We start from the raw sequence: 18,219 nt of genomic DNA on the forward strand, positions 1-18,219 counted from the left end.
GTTACATGATATACTGTCACCTGCTTCTGATGTTCCATAAGTCCTTCCATATAGTCTGAATCCATAGGGGATGGTGCATTGTCATTCACTGGTTAACATGCCAAGTAGCTATCCAAAGGATCCACAATAGACAGCCCAGCTATCTGTACAAATTATCAGAGGTAAAGGTTCTTTACGGGCAACTAGTCATGTGGCTCTAAATTCTGCCCAATGGTTGCTTTGGCCTGTACTTGTGTCCATCCAAATAGTCTTAGTGGCCAGATGGAAGGGTTTAGCTGTTCACTTGGCAGATTGGCCCTTATTAGAACCATCAGTATACCAGGCATCTCTGAGGATGGGCATCTTCCTCTCCTGGTAGGGGCTGATTTCAGGTTCTGCCTCCTGAGCCCCATCTTCACCTGACTCTAAGGTCACATAGGTGACTAGACCCAAGACTTTCTGCCAGTTCTACTCTCAATGGGCTGGTGTTAAGAGCACAGCATTGTTGTAACTATGCACCCTACTTGGCCAGGATGGAGGTTTGGACCATACCATTATGTGGTTTCGTTGCCCAAGCTCTCACCCATCTTGCAATAGGGTATGTTGTCTTGACCCTAACTGGAGTTGAGATTATAATACTCTCAGTGGCTAGGAGGGCAGCATACAAAGCTGCCAACTGTTTCTCCACTAATGAGTAACAAACTTCAGTACCTTTCCACAATTTGGACCAAAACCCAATAGGTTGCTGTAAGTGCTCTTTCAGTTGCCACAAGGTCCATTCAAACCCCTCAGTAATTACATGGACATCAAACTCACAGGGCCTGGCAGGATCAAACACATTCAAGACCTGTGCCACCTTCACAGCCCTCTTAGCTGCTGCAAATGTACCTTATACCTGCTCAGTCCAACCCCAGTGAACCCCCTTTTGAATAAGATTGTATAAGGGGCAAAGTAATGGAGCCAAATGGGCTTTGAATGTTCACCAATACCCCAACAAACCCAGGAATTGCTGTAACTCCTTTACTGTAGTGGGCACAGAGAATGCTTGGCTCTTATTTATAACTGCATCAGGGATAACCTTTGTTTTACCTGACCAGAAAACTCCCAACAATTTAACAGATAATCCAGGTCCTTGTAATTTGCCGTCATTGACTGCTTAGCCACATGCTTTCAAGTGGTATAGCAGGGTAGGGGACTACTTGCTCTAATTCTGGAAGAGTCACTGGTTAGCATGATATCATCGATACAATGGTACATATGAACCATCTTTGGCTCTTTCCATCTAGCTAGGTCAGCAGCCACTAGCCCATTACACAGGATGGGGCTATGCAAATAACTCTGTTACAATACTGTAAAGGTCCATTGCCACTCTTCCTAAGTGAAGACAAATTGATCTTGACTCTCTGCAGCTGTATCAATAGCAAAAAAGACATTATCCAATCTTCCACAAAGTGGTATGTCCCCAACTCATGGCTTAGCCAGTCTTTCAGGTTAGCTATTGAGGGAACAGCAGCGTGCAAAGGGGGAACAATTAAGTTCTCTGTAATCTACTGTCATTCTCCAGGTTTCATCTGGTTTGCACACAGGCTATACTGGGGAGTTGTAAGGGCTGTGTACTGACTAGATGACCCCATCTTTTCTAGTTCAAGGATCATCCCTATAATTTCTTTATGACTGTCTGGCATGTGGTACTGCTTTATGCTAGTCACACACTGGGGAATGGGTAATTGCAAGGGGGGGATGTGCTGCATGACCCTGCAACATTGCTTCATGACCTGAACTCACAGGTGGAACTCCCCAGCTGTGGTTTCCAACCACATTCCTTGTAAGACATTTATCCTCAAAAAATATCAGGGAATAGGAGATACATATACCTTGCATAGCTTAGGAGTCAGTCTTCCTATCCCCAACTGGCTTCACATGAACAGTTTGGTCCCCATAAACATCAATGGCCACTGGGGTCCCAGCAAACTGCATTGGGTTTCAATAGAGGAGGGAACATTCTGTACCTGTATCTACCAAGGCAAATGCCCACTGCACATTAGACCAGTGGATTGCCAATTCTGCATGGGGCCTCTTGTTCTCGCACATCTCTGTTACACGGGTCCCTCAGCCTTCTTGTTCAAACTGGAACAACAGGTCCTGGGGATCCTCCATTCCCTCAGCTGTCACCATCATCTAATCTTGTAACTGTGTCACTTGTGTACCAACCATTGTTTTGGTAGCTGCTGGGGTCATTCGTCTCAGTGTCTGGAACCTCTGCTCTGGTTTAAGCTAATGGCAAAACTTCAAGAGAACTTTATAGACTTGCCATGTAATTTCTCCCTATCTGCCCTGGCTGCAATGAAATCTACCCACATCTGTGTTTGGGTAACCTTCACAGGCCCATTTCTCTTGTTAGTCAGGGTCGGGCAGCACAGGCAGCTGCTCTCACAGCTTTATGATTTTGTGCTGCCTTCACCTTGCCCAAATCTGCTATCATCTGTGTAACCACATTAATGGGCTGTCCCACATAGAGGCTCAAGATAACCACTAATGACCCAAAAAGGGCTGATGGGCACCACAGAGAATAAGGTCCCTCATCCCTGCCATAAACACTTTCTTATCTGGCCCACAGGACCTCAGGCTGAAAACAGCTTTATTCACACCTATTTCCTGGAGGACTTGCTGCAGATCTGTATATAACCTCCACTGACTCACTGCCCCCACCATGGGAACTTTCCAGCATGCTGCCAGACTGTACTACTGGCAGCCATCATCCATTCTAATAGGATATGGTTGCCTGGGTTGCCATGGCAGTTCTGAAGATGCTGCCTCAAGGTAGAGTGCATGTAATGGCAGCCAATTTATCTCTGTTCTGGAGAGCATAATATGATCTCCACATTTATGTTTCACAACTGCAGCAACCAAGCTGCCAGGGGCTCGGTGGACTTCACCTGAATTTCATTTCTAACTCCATCAGTTTTGCCTGGGTATAGGGCAGGACCACAGAGTACTCACCTACCTGTGAAGGGGGTTGTGCCTGTCCCTGAGGAACTCTTGGATGCTGGTTTTTTACCTTCTGGGTGATCATCAGCCCAAACCTCCTCCTCAGAAGAGGAGAAGTTGTAAACACTTGCTCTCTCTGACTCAGAGCCACTCTGCCGGCACAGATTATGCTCCATCTTCAACTCCTTCTTTAGTCCTTGTAGCTGCCAGCTCTCAGCCTGAGGCTGAAGCTCAAGCTCTTGAACCCACAGTTGTTTCCCTAACAAGTGTTGCTCTCCACGTTCAGCATCTAGAGAAAATTGCAGCTCTCAAACCTGTAATCCCTTCTCCTGAGGTCATTCCAGTTTCAGGTGTCATTGGTGTTCAGCCTTGTATTTCACACTACAGCTCTTGAGAGTGGACAGCCTTTTTTTCTAGCATTAGTTCCAGTTCAAGCCATCACTGGTTCTCAGCCTGTAGCCTGCACTGCAGCTCTCGAATCTGCAACTCTTTCTCCAGTGATCATTCCAGTTCATGCAGCTGTCGATGCTCAGCCTCTAGCTCATCATGGAGCTTTTGACCTCAGGCAGCCTCTCACACAGAGCTCTCTGTTTCTTCTCACAGGGCTGTAAAAAAATACTTAGCCCACAATCCTCAAAAGAACAGCCACAGGGAAACATATGCTGGAGAACAACAACCACTCCTCTTCCCCACCCTTCAAGGGTATTGATGTGGCTCCATACTCATCTGACTGAAATCCTGCCCACTACACCAGATGTAATGCCAGTGGTTGAGGCCAGGCAGGTTTACATTGAATTTGGGCTGATGGTAGAAGAACTGTGGAGCTGGAAAGCAGCATCAGTCCATGCTAATTTATTGGAGGTTCATGGAGACACGTGAGAGAATAAACAAAGGAAAATTGATTTTTGCTATGGAGGGCATGAAATCAGGAAAACCACCCCTCATGGTGGCAGCTGAGGGAATCAGAGAACCATACCTGGCAGTGGCGGGAGAGCAATCGGGAGAGCAATCTGGGAGAATCTCCCCCAAGGGAAAGCACCCACAGCTTTTCATAGAGACACACATGTGGCTTTTTGCCATGCACTCATGCACTAATTCTGAAAAGTGCTTGCAGCCAGGAAACCAGTGAATGAGCCTAATACAGCTGGTTTTCCCACAGTTATATAATTCCCAATTTCCAATAAAAAAGTTTAAGATTTCTTAGAAATCAGAGATAAAGAGAAAATATACAGGAAAAGACTTTTCATGCACACTAGGTATTCTTATGTGCTCTACAGTGTCCCCAAACAATAAATCTGATGTGAAGCCATCTTCTAAATCATATTATCTGAAGAAATTGTATGTCTCAAGTCTTTTTGACTTTTATATCTCCACATCGTCATTTGTTTCAGTCACTAAAAGTTCAAAACATTTTGGATCTGTGAGCCCTATGTTATTGTAATTTTCTAAACTCTGAAAAATGATAAAAATGTGCTTCAGCTTTAGCCTAGTATTGCTTTAGGTCCAGAGTTTACTTGATTATTGTATATTACTTTAATCTTGGTATAATATACAACTTTGTTTTCATTTCAAAATTAGCTCAGAAAATTAACCTCTGTGCACTATTTTTTTTTACTATAGTACCAAAAGCTGGTTTGATGAATATTAAGCAAATAATTCCTGACAATGCTCTAAGAAAAGATTTCTAAAGATAAAATATTTCACACTGTGAATAAATTAAGCAGTATCTTTGCCTGCTATAAATTTCTATTATACTTTCTATTACACTTTCTATTACACTTTATATTACATTTCATATTATACTTTATATTACAACACAGCTGTTTGTAAACAAAAATACAGTATGCACTTTTATTCCACATTATTTTTTTGGCAAAATCTATTTTATTTTTTTACTATAGTAAATATAATATTTTATGAAAATAACACAATGTGAAATAATTACAATAAGGATTAGATAGGAATGCAGGAATCTGTTGATCAACTCATGTAGGTGATGAGTAATTGCTTGTTTCCTTTGCATAGTATCTGCTGTTACACAGTAAAAATCCTGAGAGCAGGAACTTTGTGTTATTTCAAACTACAATCTCATAGCCTGGCTCAATGTCTGGTAGGCTTTCTAAAATGAAGGAGTGATTGAGTATTAGAATGTTGATAAGATTATCATCTGGTATGCTACTAACTTTTAGTAAGCATATTAGAGTTTTTAGGAGACTCTGGTATTCCAGATTGAAATATAATTCTTAACTACCCCCTCTTATCAAATCTCTAGCCAATAAATATATAAATACTTGAATAAACAAATTAACAAAATAACTAATGAATTAAGTTTTGATTTTTCTAGTTAGGAAACTACTAACTTATAACACAGAACCACCTGTTCAGGAGTTACCATGCTACAAGATTACCACAGGATTACCCAAAGGGAGTGTGCCTTTTCATACTTATAAAACTAAAGGTTAGTCTATTACCTATGAAATAGTTAAATGACCTATAACTCTCATACACACTTCAAGCCACCTAAAGTGACATGAGAGAAAAGCCAGGAGACCATAGAGAATAGGTGAAATTCTAACCAAAACAATATTTTATTTCATTGATGATGCCAGATTTTTCCTCAGTGTTATAGACATAAAGCAATGTGTCTCAAATGTTTTACATTATTGCCCCCTTGAAAGCTTTTTATTACATTTATTTTTAGTAAACACTTTTTTCCATGAAATTTTAATATCAAGATATACAGTGTGTTTGTAAAGTCATGGTGCACTTTTGACAGGTCACAGGAAAGCAACAAAAGATGATAGAAATGTGAAATCAGCACCAAATAAAAGGAAAACCCTCCCAGTTTCTGTAGGATGATGTGGCAGCATGTGTGCATGCGCAGATGATGACGTAACATGTCATCATCTGCGCATATATAGTGGAGCAGCCCATGGCCATGCCAGTCAAGATGTGGACGGTATAGAGGAAAGTTCAGTGCATTCTGTGGCTTGCTAAATTCGAATCCGTGACCAAAGTGCAACGTGAATATTGACGTGTTTATAACGAAGCACCACCACATAGGAATAACATTACTCGGTGGGATAAGCAGTTGAAGGAAACCGGCAGTTTGGTGGAGAAACCTCATTCTGGTAGGCCATCAGTCAGTGATGAGTCTGTAGAGGCTATACGGGATAGCTATCGAAGGAGCCCTAAAAAATCTGTGCGTAAGCCCACATCGAAGTGCACTTAATAGGTATGAAACTGGGAGTTTTCCTTTTATTTGGTGCAGATTTCACATTTCTATCGTCTTTTGTTGCTTTCCTGTGACCGATCAAAAGTGCACCATGACTTTATGAACACACTGTAGTACGTATGAATACCATAAACATAGTTGTGCATTATACATAAAAAAAGAGTAAATATTTTTCACATCACAAGAAGCAGTTTTTCTTTTTCTTTAGGACACAAGCATCTCATTTGAGACTAGAAGGCATATACTAATATTAGAAAGTGTTGCATTTAGGCAGTGCCAAAATGTAGCAAATAATGTCCTAAGAAAGATGAAAAATATAAGATGTGAACAAGAGTTCTCTGTAAATGTAAAGGATGGGAGCATAAGTAGGTTTACAGTTGTATGTAAGTCATGGTTTATTTTTGCATTATTATTTATTAATTAATGTATTATTTTTCATATGAGTAACTGTAAACCTACTTTTGACCCACCCTGTATATGCATTTGAAAATATGGGTGTGTAAATGTGGGCATATGTCTGAATATAGCTCTTTAACTGTTCCTATTGAAATTACCTCTGGGTGTGGTGGGCAGGAATCTAAAAGCTTGAGAGCAGAGCCTTGTTCAATTCTTGGGAGTCAGTTTTACTATTAGGATTAGCTAGATCATTGTACCCAAATCCTCTCTTGAGTAAACTCATTTTTAGAGTTGAAGAGTAGATTCTCAGTGTGTAATATGTTCCCAGATAGAGACCCCAAGAAAGATGGGAAAAAGCAGATTAGCAGTTAACTAAAGAAGTTACACTGTGGAGAAGTCCAGCATAGAAGAATGACTGTTTTATAGACGAGATGGAATAGCAGTCCTCATAAAGGGTTACCAGAAGTAGAATACTGTGACATGTGTGTATTTGGTTCTCACTTGTGTAGTCCAAGAAAAACATAACATTTTAATCAATATTAAATAATGATACCATACTGATTATAACTAAAACCATTGCTCATGTAAGAAGGTAAGATAAAGAAATGAACGAGTTACAAAGTCAGCCAAGGTTTTCCAGGGTCTGTACATTTTGGCTAGGTAAAGAACAATTTTAGGTAGAAAAAAATTACAGATTGTGTGTTTAAATGTTTAGCATTTTTAAATTAATTTATGGTGAAATAAATATAATAAGAAAGACAAAACTATATTTCAAGAGGTCTTTTTTCCTCTCTTCCTTCTTCCTTTGCTTTTTTGTCTTCACTCCCCCTTCCTTCCATCTTTTTTTTTTTTAAGTGAGAGGTGGGAAGGCAGAGAGACAGACTTCTGCATGCATCTTGACTGTGATCCACCCAGCAAGCCCCCTACTGGGGATGCTTTGCCCATCTGGGACCATTGGTCCGTTGCTCAGCAACTGAGCTATTTTAGAGTATGAGCTGAGGCCATGGAGCCATCCTTAGCACCAAGGCCAACTTTCTTGAACCAATTGAGCCATGGCTGCTGGAGGAGAAGAGAGAGAGAGAGAGATAGGGAGAGAGAAGGGGAGGGTGAGGGGTGGAGAAGCAGATAGTCACTTCTCTTGTACGGCCTGACTAGGAAATGAACCTGGGACTTCCACATGCTGGGCTGATGCTCTACCACAGAGCCAACCAGTCAGGGTCACATTCTATCTTAATAATTTACAGACACACAAAATAGGCAGAGGCTGAGACAAGCATCCACATAGGTAATGGGGGTGCAGTAGGGAGGTAAAAGGGAAAACAATGCGCAAAGCTGAGGATGAAATATTAAAGTGTAAGAAGGGAGTGGAGATCTTAACAGGAGAGGGGGCAGTGATGTCAATTAGAGATTGGTTCTATATTTTATAAACTTTTTTTTTTTTTTACAGAGACAGAGAGAGTGATAGGGACAGACAGATGGGAAGGGAAAGAGATGAGAAGATTCAACTCTTTGTTGTGGCTCCTTAGTTTTTTATTGCTTTCTCATATGTGCCTTGACTGGGGGGCTACAGCAGAGTGAGTGAACCCTTGCTCAAGACAGTGACCTTGGGCTTCAAGCCAGCAACCATGGGGCCATTTCTATGATCCCACACTCAAACCAGTGACCTCGCATTCAAGCTCGTGAGCCTGCTTTTAAGCCGGTGACCTCAGGTTTTGAACCTAAGTCCTCTGCATCCCAGTCCAATGCTCTATCCACTGAGCCACCTCTTGGTCAGGCTTTAGACTAATTTAACGAGTAATAATATTGAGAATAATGGAAACCAGCTTTATCATTGTCAAAGAAGGGAGATGCAATTATAAAAAGAAAGACAAGTAGGATAAACCCTGTGGTATTGGATAACAATTAGAACCATTGGTGTGAACATATAAACACACAGAAAAAATAAACATAGATTTAAATGTCTAGATACACATATACTCTTTACCTCTGTTCAAATTGGTGAGTACTTAGCACTGTATTTGGTTTTTAAAAATGGTTTCCCACAAAAAGGAAGCAGAACTCCTTGAAGAAAAAATAAATGAAGAATGATAAAAATAAGTAAAAAACACAAAGAATTCATTTTGAAGAGGTGCCTACTGAATAAGACCTAGAACAATTTGTGCATCAAAATAACCTATTGAATAAAGTTCATGAGTTCATACTGGTATAAATGAATGAAGATAATCCTTGTGATAAAAATACAACAATTGTAGAAATAATATTGCCATTAGATAAGTATATTAGGTAACCATCATAAAAGGATTCATTCAATTAGGAAAAATTGATGGAGATTAAAGTTTATAAGAAACAGAATATCCGATTCCTGGTCAAGGCATTCAAAAAAAGTTACCATCTGCTTCTCCACCCCTCCACTTTTTCTCTCTCTCTCTTCCCCTCCTTCAGCCATGGCTTGATTGATTCAAGCAAGTTGGCCTCCAGTGGTGAGGATGGCTCTGCAGTCTCTGCCTCATGTACTAACAAAATGCACTCCGTTGCTGAGCAATGGAACAATGGCCCCAGATGGGCAGAGCATCACCCCCTAGTAGGCCTACCAGGTAGATCCTGGTCCAAGTGCATGCGGGATGCGGGAGTCTGTCTCTCTGCCTCCCTTCCTCTCACCAAAAAAAAAAAAAAAAAAAAGGAAAAGATACAGTGTATTTATATTGCCTTAATTTACCTTTCATCAAAATTATTACTCTAATAAAGAAATAGTAATTTCACAAAGAATAAAATACACATTCATTGATTTTATTTATCAGGCAACTGAAGTTAATTCCTCAAATAATAAGAAAATTGAAATCATGTGGGACCTGAAAAGATGCAGGGCAAAAACTTCAGTATCATACCTGTGACAAATATGCCCAAAACACATGATCTGAAACTAATGATGATAAATTAAATAAATCCAAATTAAGAAATGTTCTACAAAATTGCTTATGCAATATACAAATGTCTCAAGATCGTGAAAGTCTAAGAAAACTGACGTGTTCCAGACTGGAGACTAAAAAAGAGATAGAAAGAAACACAGATGACCTGAGACTGGTGCATTTCTCTCTCAACAACATTATTAAGATTATTGGCAACACTTGAATAAGATCTACAAATTAGACATTAATCATGTATCAAAGTTAATTTTCTGATTTTCATGTTTTATTGTCTTTACATACAATAATATCCTTGTTGTAGAATTTACACAATGAATCATTAGGTGGTGATAAGACATCATTACAGCAACTTTCAAATGTCTTGGGGGGGTGAAGATACTTGTATTAGTTTTGCAAATTTATGGTAGTTTGAAATTATTTCAAAATAAAAATTATCTTTGATTTTAAAAATAAGTAATTTCTACAGATGTGATTTTTTTTATTTCCTAACATTTTGATTAAAATGCTTTAAAGAAATAAACCACACAGAAATGTTAAAAATACGAAAGGATTATAGGCAGACTTTGGATAATGAGAATTTTTTTTTTTTTTACAAAAGATACACAATAGGGAAGAAAAACAAACAATTTTAAACCATAGTACTAAAAGCTTTCTGAACACTGGCAAGAAAGGCTGAAAAATTTTTGGTCTTCCTTAAATTTTCCTGAAATTCTGCTAGGCATTCTAGATGAGGAGCACTATCTGACACTTCATAATCCCTTGCTTTATTGAGGTACAGGCAAAACATAAATGGGCTAACAGGATGCTTAGGGTCAATATTATTGAATATAAACTGAAGTTAATCACCACACATTTTTTAAATTTCTACTCCAAGTCAATCTATATACACGTCTACAGATTTCTGTAGCATTTCCAACCTCTCTTCACTAGTTCTTTTAACAGTGGAAATAGTTTCCTTCTTCCTAGTATATTCTTCCTTAAGATACTGGATATTTGCAGTCAGTACTTCTAAATTCTCCTTTTTGCCATTTACTTCAACAATCATCTCTAACAAGTTTTCTCTTTTCTTGGATGAGCTGACTCTGCTTGCAGATCTGATTTTGATATTCTAGATACATCTGAACCATTCGTTCTTCTTCCTTTAATTTCACAGACAGCTTTTCTGAAAAGGCTTTATTGATGTCCTTGTCGGTATCTCTTAGTCCCACCATCCAACAGGAAGTAGCACTTGTAAGGTCAGTGGATAATGAGGGAAGGTCACGTGAGGAACCTGGGAACTTTGGCTAGGATTGCCCACAACCAAGCACACCAAAAGAAACTTCCCAGGAGTCCTTGGGAAAAAAGCAACTGACTGTCAGCCAGTGAGATTTTGCTATGTCATATTGGCCCGACTTCCCTAGAGGACCCCTTTAAATTTGCCCACACGGTCTCTCCATATGTGATTTTCCTGACTCCCATCTTCTGGGCCAGTGAATCTCAGCTGAGAAATGCTCTTTACTAAATAAAGCCTTTACTATTCCACACTTGGTGGCTACACCCCTTCTTTCCTTCTCGAAGGGGAAAAATACCTTACATTTTGGTGCTGAAACCCGGCAGGAGTTTGAAGTCTGCAAGGACCACTCCTCTCCTCTTCCCCTCCGAGAAAGAACCGGGATCTCCAACCTTCCACCCACTTCTGCGCACAGTGCAGTGAGTTTTCCACCTCCAGCCCTCCCCCCCCCCCACCTCAGTTTTTTCCTCCGAGAATCCCTGTCTGAAACTGCAGCTGCATCAGGAACTTCTTTCCATTCCGAGTGAGTGTGGGCCCATGGAGACGTCCAGAGCACACCCACTTTACCTTATCCGTCCGTGGCTAGAACTTGAGTTTTGGGATGCTGATACGCATCTCTGAGCACTCTAAGAACTGAGAGCAGCTGTGGGGGCAAAGGGATCCAAACCTGACTCTAAAACACCCCTGGGGTGCCTTATCCAGAACCTCTCAAACATTGATCCTTCCCTAAAAAAGAAGAAACTAATCTTCTTCTGCAGCGTAGCCTGGCCACAATAACCACTGGATAACCAGACCAAGTGGTCTCAGGAAGGGACTTTCGATTTTAACATCTTTACTGATTTATGGAACTATTGTCAGGAGGCTGGAAAGTTGTCAGACATCTCTAATATTCAGGGGTTTTGGCATCTGCATTCTTGTCCTAAATTCTGTGCTGGCTACTCTACAATGCAGGTCCTTTTGGTCAGAGAAACCTCAGCTAAACCCTCCGCTCCAGATCTCTCCTCCTTTGTCAACTCCCCTGAGGAATTTGCTTCCCCTCCTGCAATACTCCCTCGACTCCCTCGGTCCTATCAGACTCCTCCCCCCTCTTTGCTAGATCCTGTTTCCCTACTTGCAAATGCTGGTCTCTCTCTCTCCTCTCAGTCAGCACTCACACCCGATCTCACTCCAGGCCACAAGAGGAAGCCAACCTCCTATGCCCTCTCTGCGAGGTGGCTGGAGCAGAAGGAGCTGTTCAAGTTCATGTGCCTTTCTCCCTCTCTGATCTGTCTGCAATTGAAAAGTGCTTGGGCTCCTACTCTTCTAATCCTACCAACTATACCAAGGAATTCCAATATCTCACTCAGGCATATGACCTCACTTGGCATGATCTCTATATTATTATGTCTTCTACCCTTACCCCTGATGAACAGAACCGAATCTGGATGGTGGTGCAAGCTCATGCAGATAAGGTCCATACCTCAAACTCTCAAATGCCGGTGGGCCCAGAGGTGGTCCCTGACATGGACCCCAACTAGAATTACCAGATGGAACAAACAGGTAGGAGACAACGAGACCAAATGATTGAATGTCTTGTAGCTGGCATGCAGGATGCAGCACAAAAGGTAGTTAACTATGACAAATTAAGGAAAATTACTCAAGGACCTGAGGAAAATCCGGCTCTCTTCTTAAATCGCCTCACTGACACTATGGTCCTCCATACTTGTTTAGATCTTGCCTCCAATGCCGAGGCCACTGTACTAGCTGCTCACTTCATTTCCCAAATGGCTCCGGACATTTGGAAGAAACTTAAAAAGGTGGAAGAGGGCCCCCAGACCCCTATCCAAGACTTGATGAACATGGCATTTAAGGTTTTTAACAGTGGAGAGGAACAGGCTGAGGCTGAATGCTGGGCCCGCATGCAGCAGAAGGTATCACTCCAAACCCAGGCTTTTGTGGCAGCCCTAAGGCCGACAGAGCAACAAGGGCAAGGCACAGAGGGTGCTCGACCTAAGTCCATGCCGCCAAGAGGATCCCCACCAGGAGCTTGCTTTAAGTGTAGCAAGGAGGGTCACTGGTCCCAGCAGTGCCCCTGCTTGAGGCTGCCTACTAAGCCCTGCCCTAAGTGCAAGCAGCCCGGTCACTGGCAGAGCGATTGTCCCCTTTTGGAAGCAGGCTCATCCTCGACGTCTCTATGTGGAGGACAGGCTGCTCAGATGGGAGGCCAAGCCAGCCAGGCGGGCCCATCATTTGAATTCCTAGGCCTCGCAGACGACTGATGTGGCCCGGACTCGGAGACCCTCATTACTCTCTCTGAGCCACGGGTGATGCTATAGGTAGCGGGTAAGTCTATATCATTTCTTGTGGACACGGGTGCTACCTTCTCTGTTTTGCCTTCATACTCTGGACTTCTAGTTCCCTCATAGGTCTCGGTTATGTGAGTGGATGGGACCCCTTCTTTTCCTCTTCACATGCCACCTCCAACATGCAGTTTGGACAGAATCCCCTTTTCACACTCGTTCATAGTCATGCCATCGTGCCCTGTACCCCTTCTGGGTCGGGACATTCTACACAGTCTCGGAGCCACTATCCAGCTGACAACATCTTCCCACCTACTCCTACCACTCCTGACTGAAGACTCTCCCACTACCACAGATCACCCTAACCCGGTCACACCTCCTATTCCACCAAATGTTGTCAACCCTCAGGTCTGGGACACTTCTACCCCTGTGGTAGCAACCCACCACCCACCTGTACACATCCGCTTAAAGAATCCCTCCCAATTCCCATCTAGACCCCAAATCCCTATTTCAGCAAGTCTCCACCAGGGACTTAAACCAATAATTACCCGCCTCTTAAACCAAAGCTTACTCATCCCTATGGACTCTCCCTGCAATACCCCCATCCTTCCAGTTCGAAAACCTTCAGGATCTTATCACCTCGTCCAAGATTTACGCTTAATCAATGAGGCAGTAGTTCCCCTCCACCCTGTAGTCCCTAATCCTTACACATTCCATCAGACACCACTCACTTCACGGTCCTAGATCTCAAGGATGCCTTCTTTACCATTCCTCACCCTGACTCTTACTTTCTGTTTGCCTTTACTTGGACTGATCCGGACACTTAATGCAGCCCAGCAGCTTACGTGGACTGTCCTGCCCCAGGGGTGCAGAGACAACCCACACCTGTTTGGACAGGGGCTGGCTTGAGATTTAGCTACATGCAATCTCAAGACTAGTACTCTCTTACAATATGTAGATGACCTACTTCTCTGCAGTCCCTCCCTGTCTGCCTCAAGAAGACACACAGCCACCCTTCTTAACTTTCTTGCCATGAAGGGATATCATGTCTCCCCTACTAAGGCTCAACTTTACTCTCAGTCTGTAGTCTATCTGGGCATCGCCTTGACTCCCACCACCCGAGGTCTCACCCTAGATCGAACTCAGACCATCCGCAGTCTCCAACCACCTACCACTGCTGATCAGATTCTTTCTTTCCTTGGTCTAACAGGCTTCTTTAGACACTGCATTCTCAGTTTTGCTCTTAGCCAAACCCCTCTACGAGGCTGCAAAAGAAACTCCCATGGGACCTCTCACATCCCCAATACCGTCAAAAGAGCTTTCTGTACCCTTCGAGACACCCTCAACTCCTCTCCCCCTCTCACTTTACCCGAATCCAGATGCCCCTTCCATCTTTTCACTGATGAAAAGCACGGTAATGCTGTTGGTATGTTAACTCAACCTGTGGGGCCTACATACCGCCCCATGGCATATCTCTCTAAACAATTGGACACCACCATCAAAGGCTGGTAGCCCTGCCTCCGGGCACTGGGCACAGCAGCTGAACTCACCAAGGAGGCTACTAAGCTCACCCTTTCCCAACTCATCACTTCTCCTCCCACAGGCTCACTGACCTCCTTTCACACAAATCTCTTTCTCTGTTAAGTCCTTTCCGCCTACAAGAATTTTACCTCCTGTTCATCGAAAACCCTTCAGTCACTCTTTTACCCTCTCCCCGACTCAACCCAGCCACTCTACTGCCAGCTCCAGCGACATTTCCAGAGCCCACCCACTCCTGTACGGAACTAATAGATTTCCTCAGCAGACCTCGAGATGGATTATCAGATTCTCCTTTAAAAGATCCAGATCTAATACTCTTTGTAGATGGGAGCTCTGTACAGGACCCAACGGACAATGATGGGCAGCCTACAGAGTGGTCACCACCTCCTCCACCCTAGAAGCTCAACAGCTGCCAGAGGGCACCACCTCCCAGAAAGCAGAGCTGATTGCCCTCACACGGGCACTACCTCTGGCCCAGGGAAAATACATAACTATATATACTGACTTTAAATATGCTTTTCTTATCCCCCACAGCCACTCTGCCCTCTGTAGGAAAGGGGCTTCCTCACTACCAAGGGCTCCCCATAATCAATGCTACCCTCATTTCTAAACTTTTGCAGGCATTACAGCTTCCCGCTGAGGTGGCTGTGGTACATTGTAGGGGCCATCAAACCTCTCAAGACCCGGTGGCTTTGGGAAATTCTCGGACCAATGCAACGGCTCAAAACCTCACCCTGGAAGCCTCCCCCTCTCCTCTCATGTTTATCTCCACCTCCTTGAAACCTTCCTATGCTCCTGAGAAAGAACAGGCCCTCCTCAGAAAGGGTGGGGATGTGTACAACCAGGGATGAATATTTCTTGGAGATAGAATTGCCTTACCAAAAGGACAGGCTGAAACTATCCTTTCTGATATCCACTGTTCCTTACACATAGGGCCAAAAGCTCTCTATCGGTTCTTACAACCACTCTTTTTCTTCCCAGGCCTCCAGCAGACTATCGAAAAGGTACACGCAGCATGTGCTGCCTGTTCCAAAACCTCTACGCAAGGGGGACTCCACCCCCACTTTCCTACTCATCAACTGAGGGGGCACATGCCAGGCCAGGATTGGCAGACTGACTTCACTCATATGTCCCCTCACAAAAAACTCCGTTATCTCTTAACTTTTGTTGACACCTTTTCAGGATGGATAGAAGCCTTTCCCACCTCTCGAGAGACGGCAGACACCGTTGCCTCCATTCTCATTGAAAACATCATCCCGTGGTTTGGACTGCCGACTACCATCCAGTCAGACAACGGCCCGGCCCTCACTGCCCAGATAGTCCAGCAGGTCGCCACCTCTCTCAACATCACCTGGAAGCTCCACATACCCTATCACCCTCAATCATCGGGTAAGGTGGAAAGGGCCCATGGCATCCTGAAGAGTCAGCTAACTAAACTCTCCATTGAGACCAGACTCTCCTGGACAAACCTCCTCCCCTTGGCACTCACTAGAATCAGGGCAACCCCATGAAACCCCGCTGGACTCAGCCCCTTTGAGCTGCTTTATGGTAGACCATTCCTAATCAATTACAACTTACCTGTCAACCCCCTCCTCTTTCTGTCTTTACTCTGCCATCTTCTCAGGGAACACGCGGACTGGACCCTTCCTCCCATAGGGGGTCCAGATGAAGCACACCCGATGGTTCCCTCCAGCCAGGAGACAGGGTTCTTCTAAGGGAGCTCCAGCCCAGCTCCCTACAGCCCAGATAGACGGGACCCCATACGGTAATACTGACTACTCCTACTGCAGCTAAGCTCCTAGGGCAAACACCTTGATATCAGGTCTCTCACCTCAAACTTGCTCCCATACAGGATTTCTGGGAGTCAGAACCACTGGGCCTTACTCGTCTGCAGCTCAAGATTGGGCCATGCAGACCCTCCAGTTGCTCCTGTCCCTCCCACTGGGAACCAGCCACCAGAGTGAGCTGAAGCAGGGAGCAATGCTGTTCAGTAAGACTGGCCTGATGAAAGAAGCTTCGATCTCCTCAACTGTCTGCAAGAAAAATTAAGCAAAAATCTCTTCTCCTACAACCTGCTTAACTCCGAATGGCAGCCACCTATTTTGACCTGGGCTGCCCCTATCTTACCTAAATCTCCTTCTAATTGTCAGCGTATAACTCATATTTGCCCCTCTTTTTTAAATTCTTACAGAACCACACCAGCAAAGTTTCTCAACTCATGGCCAAATGGATGTTCCTCCTGACACCCCTCAAAACCACCACTTTCCGATCTCCCCCTCCCCACGATGCCCCTAATCAGTAGGAAGTAGCCCAACAAATAAGTGGCACAAAAAGATTGGAATGTAAGGTCAGTGGATAATGGGGGAAGGTCATGTGAGGAACCCGGGAACTTTGGCTAAGACCGCCGACAACCAAGCACACCAAAAGAAACTTCCCAGGAGTCCTTGGGAAAAAAGCAACTGACTGTCAGCCAGTGAGATTTCCCTATGTCATATTGGCCCGACTTCCCTAGACGACCCCTTTAAATTTGCCCACGCGATCTCTCCATACGCAATTTTCCTAACTTCCATCTTCTGGGCCAGTGAATCTCATCTGAGAAATGCTCTGTACTAAATAAAGCCTTTACTATTCCACACTTGGTGGCTACGCCCCTTCCTTCCTTCTCGGTGGGGAAAAATACCTTACATCACTGATAATTGCTTTTGAATTTATTCCAAAATTCATTTATGTTTTTATCTAACGGTGTCAGTTCATTCTCTACCATTGTGTAAGACAATGCTTCTCTGGGTGGCTTGAGACCTACCACCTTCCCCATACAAGTCATGGACTTAATTGCTAGCATAATATTTTTCTTGCAGAATATCTTTGAAGACTTGTTGGGAAAACAGCTGTGTTAGGCTTGCTTGTACTTTGCCTGATTAGTGTGTGATTACATGGCAGCGCCATGTGTGTATAGTCTATCTAAGGCTACAAGTGCTTGCCCTCAGGCCAATGGTGGATTGTGGATTGCCTGCTCACCACTGTGAGGGGTCATTTTGCTGTTTGTTTGCCTGAGAAGCAGTTTCCCTGCCTCTTTTCTCGTGTTGTCTGCCCTTGCAAGACTCTATTGAATGGGAATGGCCCAACCCTTTCCAGCTCTGCAGTTTCTCTGCTGTCTGCCCAAATCCAGTGTGAACCTGCCTGGCCTTGGTCACTGGCATTACAAGACTCATGTCCACTTCAATTTGTCACTAATTATACATGTATATTGGCTATACTTTTTACTCTTGCTGGACCTCATTTTTTTAAAAATCCAGACTTTTTAAAGTCTATGTGATAGCTGTGACCATTTTACTACCAAACTCAGCACAAATTACTTATAAGAACTGAAAAACAACACTTTGGAATCAGTGTAACCACTCTTGTTATTAATTGTATTGGAGTTTCTGTCTTGAAACTAAATTTTACTTTATTTTCCTGTAACCATTTCCTTTCTTAGAGAGAACTTTTCTACAACTTCAGTACTTCTATAACTGAGATATTGTTATTTTTCTAATTTTCCTCTCCAACATTTGACAACCTTTTAACTTCATACTCCATCCACATTAGATTTCTGCTCTTAACAAAGCC

General features: G+C 43.3%; 1 pseudogene; it reads right to left on the reverse strand.

The window, feature by feature from the left end:
• Window positions 1–10,150: 10,150 nt before the first annotated feature.
• Window positions 10,151–17,434, reverse strand: LOC136393212 (kinetochore protein Spc25-like; annotated as a pseudogene).
• Window positions 17,435–18,219: the final 785 nt, after the last annotated feature.

This window comes from Saccopteryx leptura, chromosome 2 (assembly GCF_036850995.1).
Source record: "Saccopteryx leptura isolate mSacLep1 chromosome 2, mSacLep1_pri_phased_curated, whole genome shotgun sequence".
Lineage (NCBI taxonomy): Eukaryota > Metazoa > Chordata > Mammalia > Chiroptera > Emballonuridae > Saccopteryx > Saccopteryx leptura.